Here is a 15,877-nt window from a genome sequence, read left to right as displayed (position 1 = left end):
TTCTATAAATGTAGAGTTTTGTACAACTGTCTTTAGTACTTAACTTCTTCCACAAAATATTACATGTGTGAGATTTATGTTATTGCATGTAGCAGTGCGTTCATTTTCATTGCATATAGTATTTTATTTGTAATAAATATTTATTTATATATATATTTATATATTTATTTATATATATATTATTTATATACTGTTGATGAACATTTGAAATATTTCCAGTTTTTAGCTACTTACAAATAGTGTTGCCCTGGAAAGTCTCCACTTAGCTCTGGTGACATTATTACACAGTTCTGTTCTATACAAACTTACGAATGAAATTGCCGGTCAAGGGTATGTGTGTTTTTAATTCTAGGAAATGCTGCAAGGCAATTTCAAAAGAGACTCTTCCCATTTATCCTCCCACTGATACCTTATAAGAGTTTCTATTTCTCTGTGTCATCACCAACATGTGGTATTTTCAATTGTTTTAAGAAGTCAGCCATTTCTAGTGGATATGTAATGACATATCATGGGATTTTAACTTGCATTTCACTGATAACTAATAACGGTGAATTCTTTTTAATATATTTATTTGCCATTTCAATATTTTCTTATGTAAAGTTTTCTTATGTAAAGTTCCTATTGAAGTAGTCAACTCTCTTCCTATTTTTCTTCTTTTTGTTTTTACCTTTATCCTTCTAGCTCACTAAAAATTTTTATATATTCAGGATACAAATAATTTGCCAGTTGAAGGAAAATATCAACAATTTGTTCTGTGGCATTTCCCTTAACCTCAGAAATGCGTAAAGATGTGACCTTTGTCAAATGCTTTGCAACACTAACATTCAAGATATTGTCTGGAGTGTATTTATGTCAGATCTAAGAGAAGAGAACATCTCATCCAAGACTATGTACTAAGACAAGCCATTAAAAAACTAGAATTCCCAAAAAGAAAATTGCATGGAGTTATGGGATTTTAAAATTTCCTCTTATAAACTATGATATAAGGTGCTGATCTTTGGGTGTGGTAAGAGTCCCTATTTGTGTCTAGTCAGCTTTGTACGTCATCTGCATACTAGATGACAGGACTACCTTGTATGTATATGAGAGAAGCACAACAGTATTTTGATATTTATACTACTTTAACATCATACAGAGAAGGAAGCTGTGCTCATATATGGGCTACAGGTAGTTTGGGGAAGTTTCCAAGAGTACATTTTAATTAGGATAACATATAATAGAGATTTCTAAAATGAATGCCTATTTTATGATAAATGCTGTTCTCAATGAGGTTCTACAGTGGAGGACTGTGTTACTACCATGTATTTAAAAAAAAAATTTTTTTAAATCCCCTCCCTACCTCTGTTTCCTTCCTTCCTTCTTCCCTTCCTCCCTTCCTCCCTTCCTTTCCTTCCTTCCTTCCTTCCTCCCTCCCTCCCTTCCTTCCTCCCTCCCTCCCCTTCCCTTCCCTTTCCTTCCCTTTCCTTCCCTTCCCTTCCCTATCTTCTTTAATCTTCCCCTTCTTTCTCTATCTCCTTCCCATCTCATTCCCTTCCTGACATTTCCTCTTCTGGAATAAATTTCAAATTGGATCTATCTGGAATGGAAAAGGAGCTTGTTGTATCTCAAACAGTAATTTTCATCTTTTTACCTCTCCGTGGACTCACTAAAGGTTGGAGGTGGAAACAGACCAGTGATTTCACACAGAAAGTAACATTTCTTTTTTAAAGATTTTATTTATTTATTTATTTATTTGAGAAAGAGAGAGAAGAGAGGGGGAGGAGTGGGAGGGAGAGGGACAAGCAGCCTTCATGCTGTGCATGGAGCCTGACTCAGGGATTGGGGCTAGATCTCAGGACCCTGAGATCATGACCTGAGTTGAAACCAAGAGTTGACTCTTAACCGACTGAGCCATCCAAGTGCCCCTAGGCATATTTCTGCATTAATTTTTTTGGGAATCATCTTATGCCATTCACAAGAAATTAACTCAAAATGGATTAAAGACCTGAATGTGAGACTTGAAACTAAAACACCTAGAAGAAACATAGGTGATAAAATTCTTGACATTGGTCTTGGTGATGATTTTTTTGAATCTGACACCTAAAGCAAAGGCAACTAAAGTAAAAATAAACAAGTGGGACTACATCAAACTAAAAACTTCTGCACAGCAAAGGAAATGATCAAAAAAAAAAAAAAAAAGGCAACCTACAGAATGAGAGAACATATTTGCAACCATATATTTGATAAGAGGTTAATATCCAAAATATATAAACAACTCATACAACTCAATAGGAAAAAAACAACAATCTGATTTAAAAAATGAGAAGAAAAGCATTTTTCACAGAACTAGCACAAACAATCCTAATATTTGTATAGAACCACAAAAGATCCTGAATAGCCAAAGCAACCCTGAAAAAGAAAAGCAAGCCTGGGGGGGTGGAGCAAGATGGTGGAGGAGTAGGAGACCGAAATTTTGTCTGGTCTCAGGAATTCGGCTGGATAGGGATCAAACCATTCTGAACACCTACAAACTCAACAGGAGATCAAAGAGGAGAGTAGCAATAACTCTCTGAACAGAGAAGCGACCACTCTCTGGAAGGTAGGACCTGCGGAGAAGTGAATCCGAGGCGATATTCGGGAGGATAGACGGCGGGGGAGGGGGCCTCCGTCGGCCGCTTCTGGCAAGTGATAGAGCCGCGGAGCACAAAATCGGAACTTTTAGAAGTTGGCTCCGCTGAGTGACGTCGCTCCAGTGGTTAAGCAGGGGGTGGAACCCTCGCGGAACAGTGTGGTCTCAGGACCCTCGGGATCAAGAAAGACCGGGGGTGCCTGAGTGTGGCAGAGCTCCCAGGTATTGGAGCGGGAAAGCTGGGTGCAGAGACAGAGCCAAGGCGTGGGCTCTCAGCTCAGGGTTGCCATAAACTGTGATCTGTGGTACAGTTGGGCTACTGCTCCTCCAGCAGGGACACAACAAGCGGCAGATCTGGGGACACTCCCCTTCCTCCCCTGGGAGGAGCGGTGCAGGAGTGCACCGCAGGGATCTGCTGGGTTTGGAGACTCCACACAGGGTCAGGTGCCAGAGATAGAAACACTCGGTCACAAGCTGGGTGAACACGGAGTGCGGCCGGAGACCGGGGACATGGGAGTGACTGACTGCTTTTCTCTGGGGGCGCACTGAGAAGCGGGGCCCCGAGTTCTCGGCCCCTCTGGGGCAGAGATTGGGAGGCTGCCATTTTCACTCTCATGTTCCAAAGCTGTATGGAAAGGTTGCAGGGAACAAAAGCTCCCGAAATCAAACCCCAGCAGATTACTTAGCCTGGACCGACAAGGGCGGGGCAATTCCGCCTCCGGCAAAGACATTTGGGAACCACGGCAACAGGCCCCTCCCCCAGAAGATCAGCAAGAACAGACCGCCAAGACCCAGTTTACCAATCAATGAGAATGTAAGAACTCCAGAGCTGGGGGAACACTGCACATAGATTCATGGCTTTTTTACCATGATTCTTTAGTCTTTCACAGTTAATTTTTTTTTTCAAAATTTTTTTTTAATTTTTCTTTTTCCCTTTTCAAACACCTTATCAATCCCTTTTTTAAAAAAAACATTTTTTATTTTTAATTTTTAGAGTCATATTCTGTCCCTTCATAGTAGTTACCATTATATATATATATAAGTTGTTCTCTCTTTAAAATTTTGAGATACAGTTTCTTCTAACAGATCAAAATATACCCTAAATCCCTAGTGTATGGCTTTGTTCTAGTCTCCTGCCTGATCACATTCTCTCCTTTTTTTTTTAAAAATCCTTTTCTTTTTCTTTTCAAACAACTTCTTATCTCATCAATTCCTTTTATAAAATCTTTTATAATTTTCATTTTTACAGTCATCTTCCATCCCTTCATCGTATCAACCCTTATTTTTGTACATATATAAGTCTTTCTTTCTTTAAAAATTTGGAGGCACTTTCTTCTAACAGACCAAAATACACGCAAAATCTAGTATGTGGCACTGATCTATACACCAGCCTGATCATATTTGGTCATATTCTGTTCTTTTCATTCTCTTCTGTTTTTGTTTGTTTTTATCTTTTTCTATTTTTTTCTTTTTCATTTTTCTTTCTTTCCCTTTCTATTCCCCTGGTTTCAGGTCTTTTCTGATTTGTTGAGAGTATATTTTCTGGGGATGCTGTTACCCTGTTAGCATTTTATTCTCTCATTCATCTATTCTCCTCTGGACAAAATGACAAGATGAAAAAAATCCCCTCAGCAAAAAGAACAAGAGGTAGTACCGACTGCCAGGGGACCTACTCAATATGGACATTAGTACGATGTTGGACATAGAGTTCAGAATCATGATTTTAAAAATTCTAGCTGGGCTTGAAAAAAGCATGGAAGTTATTAGAGAAACGCTTTCTGGAGAAATAAAAGAACTAAAATCTAACCAAGTCAAAATCAAAAAAACTATCATTGAGGTGCAATAAAAAATGGGGGCGCTAACCGCTAGGATAAATGAGGCAGAAGAGAGAATCAGCAATATAGAAGACCAAATGATGGAAAATAAAGAGGTTGAGACAAAGAGAGATAAACAATTAGTGGATCACAAGGGCAGAATTTGAGAGATAAGCAATACGATAAGATGAAACAACATTAGAATAATTGGGATCCCAGAAGAAGAAGAAAGAGAGAGAGGGGCAGAAGGTATATTGGAGCAAATTATAGCAGATATCTTCCCTAATTTGGGGAAAGAAACAGGCATCAAAAACCAGGAGGCACAGAGAACCCCTCTCAAAATCAATAAAAATAGGTCAACACCCTGACATCTGATAGCAAAACTTACAAATCTTGGAGACAAAGAGAAAATCCTGAAAGCAGTTCCAGGAAGAGATCTGTAACCTACAATGACAGAAACATTAGATTGGCAACACACCTATCCACAGAGACCTAACAGGTCAGAAAGGACTGGCATGATATCTTCAGAGCACTAAACAAGAAAAACATGCAGACAAGAATACTATATCCAGCTAGGCTGTCATTGAGAGTAGAAGGAGAGATAAAAAGCTTCCAGGACAAACAAAAACTAAAGGAATTTGCAAACATTAAACCAGCCCTCCAAGAAATCTTGAAAGGGGTCCTCTAAGCAAAGAGAGAGCCTAAAAGCAGCATAGACCAGAAAGGAACACAGACAATATACAATATCAGTCACCTTACAGGCAATAAAATGGCACTAAATTCATATCTTTCAATAGTTACCCTGAATGTAAATGGGCTAAATGCCCCAATCTAAAGACACACGCTATCAGATTGGATTAAAAACCAAGACCCATCAATATGCTGTCTGCAAGAGACTCATTTTATACCAAAAGAAAACTCCAGATTGAAAGTGAGGGCATGGAAAACCATTTACCATGCTAATGGACACCAAAAGAAAGCTGGGGTGGCAATCCTTATACCAGACAAATTAGATTTTAAAACAAAGACTGTAATAAGAGATGAGGAAGGACACTATATCCTACTTGAAGATCTATCCAACAAGAAGATCTAATAATCATAAATATCTATGCCCCTAACATGGGAGCAGCCAATTATACAAGGCAATTAATAACAAAAGCAAAGAAACACATTGACAACAATACAATAATAGTAGGGGACTTTAACACCCCCTGACTGAAATGGACAGATAACCTAAGCAAAAGATCAACAAGGAAATAAAGACTTTAAACGACACACTGGACCAAATGGACTTTACAGACATATTCAGAACATTCCATCCTAAAGCAACGGAATACACATTCTTCTCTACTGCCCATGGAACATTCTCCAGAATAGATCACATCCTAGATCATAAATCAGGTCTCAACCATTGCCAAAAGATTAGGATCATTCCCTGCATATTTTCAGACCACAATGCTTTGAAACTAAAACTCAATCATAAGAGGAAAGTCGGAAAGAACTCAAATACATGGAGGCTAAAGAGCATCCTACTAAAGAATGAATGGGTCAACCAGGAAATTAAAGAAGAATTAAAAAAATTCATGAAAACCAATGAAAATGAAAACACAACTGTCCAAAATCTTTGGGATACAGAAAAGGCAGTCCTGAGAGGAAAGTATATAGCAATACAAGCCTTTCTCCAGAAACGAGAAAGGTCTCAAATACACAACATAACCCTACACCTAAGGAGCTAGAGAAAAAACAGCAAATAAAGCCTAAACCCAGCAGGAGAAGAGAAATAATAAAGGTCAGAGCAGAAATCAATGAAATAGAAACCAAAAAACAGTAGAACAGATCAACGAACCTAGGAGCTGGTTCTCTGAAAGAATTAACAAGATTGATAAACCCCTGGGCAGATTTATCAAAAATAAAAGAGAAATGACCCAAATCAACAAAATCATGAATGAAAGAGGAGAGACCACAACCAACACCAAAGAAATACAATTATAAGAACATATTATGAGCAACTATATACCAACAAATAAGATAATCTGGAAGAAATGGATGCATTCCAAAACTGAACGAGGAAGAAAGAGAAAACCTGCACAGACCTATAACCACTAAGGAAATTGAAGCAGTCATCAAAAATCTCCCAACAAACAAAGCCCAGGGCCAGATGGCTTCCCAGGGGAATTCTACCAAACATTTCAAGAAGAATTAATACGTATTCTTCCGAAACTGTTCCAAAAAATAGAAATGGAAGGAAATTTCCAAACTCGTTTTATGAAGCCACCATTACCTTGATCCCAAAATCAGAGAAAAACCCCATCAAAAAGGAGAACTACAGACCAATATCCTTGATGAACATGGATGCAAAAATTCTCACCAAAATACTAGCCAATAGAATCCAACAGTACATTAAAAGGATTCTTCACCACGACCAAGTGGGATTTATCCCTGGGCTGCAAGGTTGGTTCAACATCTGCAAATCATTCAACGTGATACAATACATTAACAAAAGAAAGAACAAGAATCATATGATCCTCTCGATAGTTGCAGAAAAAGCATTTGACAAAGTACAGCATCCTTTCTTGATCAAAACTCTTCAGATTATGGGGCTAGAGGGTACATACCTCAATATCATAAAAGCCATGTATGAAAACCCACAGTAAATATCATTCTAAATGGGGAAAACCTGAGAGCTTTCCCCCTAAGGTCAGGAATGTGGCAGGGATGTCCACTATCACCACTGCTATTCAACATAGTATTAGAAGTCCTAGCCATGGCAATCAGACAACAAAAAGAAATCAAAGGCATCCAAATTGGCAAAGAAGAAGTCAAACTCTCACTCTTTGCAGATGATATGATACTTTATGTGGAAAACCCAAAAGACTCCACCCCAAAACTGCTAGAACGCATACAGGAATTCAGTAAAGTAGCAGGATATAAAATCAATGCACAGAAATCAGTGGCATTCCTCTACACCAACAACAACACAGAAGAGAGAGAAATTAAGGAGTCGATCCCATTTACAATTGCACCCAAAACCATAAGATAACCAAAGAGGCAAAGGATCTGTACTCAGAAAACTATAAAATACTCATGAAAGAAATTGAGGAAGACAGAAAGAAATGGAAAAATGTTCCATACTCATCGATTGGAAGAACAAATATTGTGAAGATGTCAATGCTATCTAGAGCAATCTACACATTCAATGCAATCCCTATCAAAATATCATCCACTTTTTTCAAGGAAATGGAACAAATCATCCTAAAATTTGTATGGAACCATAAAAGACCCTGAAGAGCCAGAGCAATGTTGAAAAAGAAAAGCAAAGCTGGCAACATCACAAATCCAGACTTCCAGCTCTATTACAAAGCTGTCATCATCAAGACAGTTTGGTACTGGCACAAAAACAGACACATAGATCAATGGAACAGAATAGAGAGCCCAGAAATGGACTCTCAACTCTATGGTCAACTCATCTTTCACAAAGCAGAAAGGAATGTCCAATGGCAAAAAGACAGTCTCTTCAACAAATGGTGTTGGGAAAATTGGCCAGCCACATGCAGAGGAATGAAACTGGACCATTTCTTTACACCACACACAAAAATAGACTCAAAATGGTTGAAAGACCTAAATGTGAGACAGGGGTCCCTCAAAATCCTAAAGGAGAACACAGGCTGCAACCTCTTCGACCTCAGCCGCAGGAATTTCTTCCTAGAAACATCGCCAAAGGCAAGGGACGCAAGGGCAAAAATGAACTATTGGGACTTCATCAAGATAAAAAGCTTTTGCACAGCAAAAGAAACAGTCCACAAAACCAAAAGACAACCGACAGAATGGGAGAGGATATTTGCAAATGACATATCAGATAAGGGCTAGTATCCAAAATCTATGTAGAAGTTATCAAACTCAACATCCAAAGAACAAATAATCCAATCAAGAAATGGGCAGAAGACATGAACAGACATTTTTCCAAAGAAGACATCCAATGGCCACAGACACATGAAAAAGTGCTCAACATCACTTAGCATCAGGGAAATCCACCTGAAAACCTCCATGAGACACCACCTCACACCAGTCAGAATGGCTAAAATTAACAAGTCAGGAAACAACAGATGTTGGCGGGGATGCGGAGAAAGGGGAACCCACCTACACTGTTGGTGGGAATGCAAGCTGGTGCAGCCACTCTGGAAAACAGTATGGACGTTCCTCAAAAAGTTGAAAAGAGAGCTATCATATGATCCAGCAATTACACTACTGGGTATTTACCCCAAAGATACAAATGTAGGGATCTGAAGGGGTACGTACTCCCTGATGTTTATAGCAGCAGTGTCCACAATAGCCAAACTGTGGAAAGAGCCAAGATGTCCATCGACAGTTAAATGGATAAAGAAGAAGTGGTATATATATATACAATGGAATATTATGCATCCATTAAAAGGAATGAGATATTGCCATTTGCAACAATGTGGGTGGAACTGGAGGGTGTTATGCTGAGCGAAATAAGTCAATCAGAGAAAGACATGTATCATATGACCTCACTGATATGAGGAATTCTTAATCTCAGGGAACAAACCCTGGGTTGCTGGAGTGGGGGGGATGTGGGAGGGATGGGGTGGCTGGGTGATAGACATGGGGGAGGATATGTGCTATGGTGAGCACTGTGAGTTGTGCAAGACTGTGAATCACAGATCTGTACCTCTGAAACAAATAATGCAATATATGTTAAGAAAAAGAAAAAAAGAAAAAGATAGGAGGAGGGGAAGAATGAAGGGGGAAATCGGAGGGGGAGATGAACCATGAGAGTCGATGGACTCTGAAAAAGAAACTGAGGGTTCTACTGGGGAGGGGGTTGGGTGGATGGGTTAGCCTGATGATGGGTATTAAAGAGGGCATGTTTTGCATGGAGCACTGGGTGTCATACACAAACAATGAATCATGGAACACTACATCAAAAACTAATGATGTAATGTATGGTGATAAACATAACAATAAAAAATTAAAAAAAAAAAAAGAAAAAGAAAAGCAAGCCTGGAGACATCACAATTCCAGACTTCAAGTAATATTACAAAGCTATAGTAATCAAAACAGTATGGTACTGGCACAAAAGCCAACACATAGATCAATGGAACAGAATAGAACCCAGAAATGAACCCACAAATATATGGTCAATTAACCTTTGTTAAAGCAGGAAAGAATATCTAATAGGAAAAAGGCAGTCTCTTCAACAAATAGTGTTTAGAAAATGGGATAGCAACATGCAAAAAATGAATCTAGACTACTTCCTTACACCATATACAAAAATAAATTCAAAATGGGTTATATACTTAAGTGTGAGACCTGAAACCATAAAAATCCTAGAAGAGAGCACAGGCAGTAACTTTTCTGACATTGGCTATAGCAACTTTTTTCTAGATACATACTCTTAGGCAAGGAAAACAAAAGCAAAAATAAACTTGTGACTACATCAAAATAAAAAGCTTCTGCACAGTGAAGGAAACAATCAACAAAACTAAAAGACAACCTACAGAATGGGAGAAATTATTTGCAAATGACATATCTGATAAAGGTTTAGTATCCACAGTATGTAAAAAACTTATAAAACTTAACATCCAAAGGGGTGCCTGGCTGGCTCAAATGCAAATCTTGATCTCGGAGTCATGAATTTAACCCCCATGCTGGGCATAGACATTACTTAAAAAACAAACAAACAAAACAACAACAAAAACCTCAGTACCCAAAGAGCAAATAATCTAATTACAAATGGGCAGAAGATAAGAATAGACATTTCTCTAAAGAAGACATTCAGATGGTCAACAGACACATGAAAAGATGCTCATCATCACTTATCATCAGGGAAATGCAAATCAGAACCATAGTTCAATAACACCTCATACCCTTCAGAATGGCTAAGATCAACAACACAAGAAATAACAGGTGTTGGTGAGGATGTGGAGAAAAAGGAACCCTCTTATACTGTTGGTAGGAAGGCACACTGGAGCAGCCACTCTGGAAAACAGTATGGAGGTTCCTCAAAAAGTTAAAAATAGAACTACCTTATGATCCAGCAATCATACTACTGGGTATTTACTCAAATAATACAAATCACTAATTCAAAGGGACATATGCACCCCTATGTTTATTGCAGCATTATTTACAATAGCCAAGATATGGAAGCAGCCCAGTGTCTGCTGATTTATGAATGAATAAAGAAATGTGTATATATATGCAATGGAATAATATTCAGCCATAAAAAAGAATGAAATCTTGCCATTCACAATGACATGGTGGGAGTATAATGCTAAGCAAAATAAGTCAGTCAGAGAAAGACAAATACCATATGATTTCACTCTTATGTGGAATTTAAGAAACAAAACAAATGAGGAGGGGGGAAAAGGAGAGAGAGAGAGACAAACCAAGAAACAGACTCTTCACTATAAAAAACAATCTGATGGTTACCAGAGGACAGGTGGGTAGGGGGATGAAAAAGGTGATGAGGATTAAGGAGTGCACTTGTCCTGATAAGCACCGGCTGATGTATGGAAGTGTTGAATCACTATATTGTTCACCTGTGAAACTAATACAACACTGTATGCTAACTGGAATTAAAATTAAAAATTTTTAAAGAATGGACAGATCATTTGATTTTTCCAAATACCAAATACATACAGATGGCCAATGAACACATGAAAAGATACTGAACATAACTAACCATCAGGGAAACACAAATCAAAACCATAATGAGATATCACCTCACACCTGTCAGATGGCTATTATCATAGAGATAAAAAACACCAGTGTTGGTGAAAATGTGGAGGAAAGGAACCCCTCTGTACTATTGGTGGAAATGTAAATTGGTGTACTCACCATGGAAAACAGCACTGAAGTTCCTCAAAAAATTAAAACTAGAACTACCATACAATCTGCCAATCCCACTTCTGGATATTTATCTGAAGAAAACAAAAATATTAACTCAAAAAGATATCTGCACCCCCTAGTTTACTGCAGCATTATTTACATAGCCAAAATATGGAAACAACCTAAGTATCCATCAATGGATAAATGGGTTATATATATATACACACATATATATATATATACACACACACATACATAATGTATATATATTTTATATATACATACATACTTTTACATACAACACACAAACAATGGAACAATATTTAGCTATAAAAAGATGAAATCTTGCCATTTGCAACAACATGGATAGACCCTGAGGGCATTATGCTAAGTGAAATAAGTCAGACAGAGAAAGAAAAATACCCTGTGATCTTACTTACATGTGGAGTCTAAAAACAGTAACAACAACAAAAACAACAAGAAGCTCAGGGATAGAAAACAGATTGGTTGCCAGAGGTGAGAGGTGGGGGCAGGCAAAATGGGCAAAGGGAGTAAAAAGGTACAAAAATCCAGTTTCAAAATAGTAAGTCATGGGCTGTAATGTACAGCATGGTGACTATAATTAATAATACTGTATTGCATATTGAAAGTTGCTAAGAGAAATCTTAAAAGTTCTTATAAGAAAATAATTTTTTTGTAACTATCTATGGTGACAGATGTTAACCAGATTTATTGTGGTGACCATTTCTCAATGTATACAAATATTGAATCACTGTCATACACATGAAACTAAGATACTGTTATATGTCAATGAGGGCTCAGTAAGAAACAAAAAAGAAAAAAATGATCTCTGGATGGAAACAAGGTCTATAAAAATGCACATGCACACAAATGTGTAAATGCTCTCCCACTGTGAAATAATCTGATATCCACTCCCAAACTTCTACCCCCAAATTAAATATGACATAATATGAATGCTTCAATGACAAATTAGAGAGCATAAAAGAAATGAAAGTGCCATATATCTGATGCCCCCAAGGATTAGCCAATCCTTAATTCTACTTTTATAACTGCTAAACAGCAGTATTTAAGAACCCTATACTTCAAGTCTTTACAATTTCCATAACAAAAAACAGGACAGATTTTTTGAGAACTTCTTCAAGTTTCTTGTTTCTTTACCACTCAAGGTTGTATCTGTCTTCCAACTATGGCACCCGTTCCTGTTCCTCTGAGATTGTAAAGTCTTCTTGAAGCTTTTGAGCATCAACAGTCTTCTCTGCCAGAGGTGCTTTATGTTTTCAATCAGTATTCACGTAAATTGAATAGTCTTAGCTTTTGAACGTTGTAGATAGAAGATCTCTTTAGCCATATTTTTTTGAAAATACTTAATAACAACAAAAAAAGAAACTACTTAATAACAATTGAGTTAAGGTGAAAATACAAACTCAAACATGTATTTTGTATTGGATTACAATTGGTAAAAGTCAATTGTGAAGAATAGTAAGTGAAAAGCTAACATTGTTGACAACTTAACCATGTGTCAAAACTGTTCTAAATGCTTTATAAAAATATCTCTTCTTAGATTCACAACAGATCTAGGAGTTAGGCAATCCAAGAGATGAATCTGGATCAAATCTTGATTATGCTAATGTCCATGTGTGATCCCACACAAACAACTTAACCTCTCCGGGCCTTAGTTTCCCAGTAATTAATAGTCATCTATTGCTGTGTAACAAATGGTTTCATAACCTAGTAGCTAAAAACAACAGATACTAATTATTGTATAGAGCTTCTGGAGTCAGAGGAATCCAAGAGTGGCTTAGCTGGGTGGTTCTGGCTCAGGCTTTCTAATGAGGTGACGACTGAGTTATTGGCCAGGGCTGCAGACATCTTGAAGGCAGGACTGAGGAATCTATTTCCAGGCTCATTCACATGGGTGTTGGAAGACTGCTCCAGTTCCTCACAAGCTGCTGTGGAGGCCCCAGTTTCTCACCATATGACCCTCTCCATAGGGCCCATCCCATCAGAGCAGCTGGGTTTCTCCATGGGGAATGATCCCAAAGAGAGTGAAAAAGACGGAAGCCTCAGTGCCTTCTTACTAACTGGTCTCCAAAATTTCACCGTTTCACTTCTCTCTAGCTGTTTTCTATTCAAAGAATCGAGTGACTAAGTTCAGCCCACACTTAAGTGGAGGGAAATTAGGCCCTCCTCTTGAGGGGAGGCATATCCAAGAATTTGGTATGCAGAGATGGTTTTAAACTGTTATGCCATCTATAAAAATTAATAGGGTGAGAGCTATGGGTCAATTTCACTGGGTCCTGAAATTTTGCAAAAATGGGTTTCAAGTCTTCTTGAAGCTGACTAACCAACCATGCCCCTCTGTTAGTGCTGACTCAGAATGGTGGCCTTGCTGATGTATATCATATTGAAAGTCCTGGAATTATTACTAATAGTTATAGTAGTAAGAGTATTTCCTAGGCAGCTTGATGCATTTTCACTTTTGTTTACATCCATGTACCTACCATCTAGATCAAGTTAGAAAACATTTCAATATTCCAGAAGGCTCTCAAACCCCTTACCAGATACCATTGTCCACCAAATATAGGCACTAGTCTGACCTCTATGCCCATAGATTTGTTTTTAAACTTTAATTAAATAGAATCATATCATGAATGTTAATTATCTAGCTTCTTTAGCTCAAGGCGCCTTACTTTTAAATGTAGTAAATGGTTATCCTGAGTCCAGTCAGAAGGCCCTCTGATCCAAACACAGCTGTACAGTTGTTTGGAATTCTTATCACTAAAAATTCACTTAAGAGATCAGGTGTGGCTTCGTGGAAGTAACATGGAGTAGCATACTTGGGAGTTAAAGAAAACATCTGCATTTTTCTTCAGATAGAGAGCCTTTGTTTATATCAACTCATTAAATAAATATTTATTGTGTTCTTCTTAGAGGCCAGGCATTGGAATACATGACTAGAATATCAACATCAATGGGCATAATTTGTAACCAAAAGCAGCTCCAGATTATGGATTCAGGGATGATTACAACACAGTGTTACAAGTACTATCATGGAAGCAAGCAGATCAAGAATAGGAACCCTAGCTGTCTAGAAAGGTCAGAGAGATAATGTTTGAACCAAGCCCTGCAGGCTCACTAGGAGTAACTAGGAGTTCGACATATATATTTGGGGTTACACTAAAAGGAAGGATGGAATATCTGTAAAAATTTGCAGAAAAAATAGGCATAGCACATTTGAGAGATGGCGTAGGTGAAGCAATGAGGGTAGAAACAGTGGCTGCAGAGGTGAGGGCTGTCCATATAGTGAACCCTGTGCAAGCCATGGTTATAAGCTTAAATTTACCCTAAGAGCCATCAAGAGCCTGTGACATGATTTTTGTTTGTCTGTTTGTTTTTAGAAAGAGAGAGGAGGATGGGGAGGGGCAGAGGCAGCGGGAGAAAATCCCAAGCAGACTCCCTGCTGAACGTGGAGTCTGAAGCGAGACTGATCTCAGGACCCTGAGATTATGACCTGAGCCAAAACCAAGTGTCTGAAGCTTAACTGACTGCCACCCAAGCGTGACTTGTGAAAAGTTTTAAGGAAGAGGCAAGATCAGATTTCCATGAAAATAACTCTAGCAGCAATTTAGATAATGAATTGGGGAAAAAAAGAGAAAATGGGAGCAGGAGGGCCACAAGGGAGGTAAATTATGATATAAATGAGAGATAATGGGACCTCGACCCTGTCCTGGGGTGGGCATAGAAAGAAGTAAAGGCATCTCAGAGAGGTCCCTGAAGGCAGCACCAACGGGGTTCTTTCATCCTCCCCGGAAAATGTTACAGGTACAACTCATTTTCATAGAGGATCTTTCCAGCCATCCTTGAACCACAAGAGAGCCCAGATGGCATTCTAGAGGTCCCCAAGTCTCCTGACACTGTACATACAATTGTATTAGTTACAGGCATGTGCATTGTGGGGGCACGGGGATGTGTTTTTTCTGAGCTGAGGTTCATGATCCACATATTTTAAAACCATTACATTAAAGGATCATTAATGTAGATTGAGTCAAAATATAGAAATGTGTAACTGAGCTTGTTGTTAAATTGAGAACCTTAAGAGAAGGCATTTAACTTATTTTTATTTAAACTCCTAAAATCTAGCACAGTGCCTGGCACATATTTGGTGCTCAATCTTGTTGGGTGCATAAAATTAGTAACCCAAACTGTAAACAGCTCCCGTAGAACAGGGATGTTAGTACTTATAGTGAGGTTTAAGTTAAACTATAGATTTAACGTACCTGGTGCTTCATGATACAGAATAAGTATTCACTACATGGCAGTTGTTAATTGTATTAGCCTTGCCTTCAGTAACACACATAAACTCCCATCTAACAATATCTATAAGGAAATCATTAAACCCTGAATAAGGATCAGGGTAATAATTTCCCAAACATTGATTTTAAAAATTCTACAAATAATATGAGCCAAAAGTGCTGTCAGGAATAAATGTTAGGGAGAAATTTTTTGATTACTTTTAATTAGCTTTTGATCTTCCCTTCACTGGCCTTTTATCCTCTCTATAATAAAAAAATAATGAGGGAAAAATGAG

Source organism: Eumetopias jubatus, unplaced genomic scaffold (assembly GCF_037043125.1).
Source record: "Eumetopias jubatus isolate StellerSeaLion01/CBP00866 unplaced genomic scaffold, mEumJub1_p1.0 scaffold_3, whole genome shotgun sequence".
In the NCBI taxonomy this organism is placed as follows: domain Eukaryota; kingdom Metazoa; phylum Chordata; class Mammalia; order Carnivora; family Otariidae; genus Eumetopias; species Eumetopias jubatus.
This window is presented reverse-complemented; position numbering follows the sequence as displayed.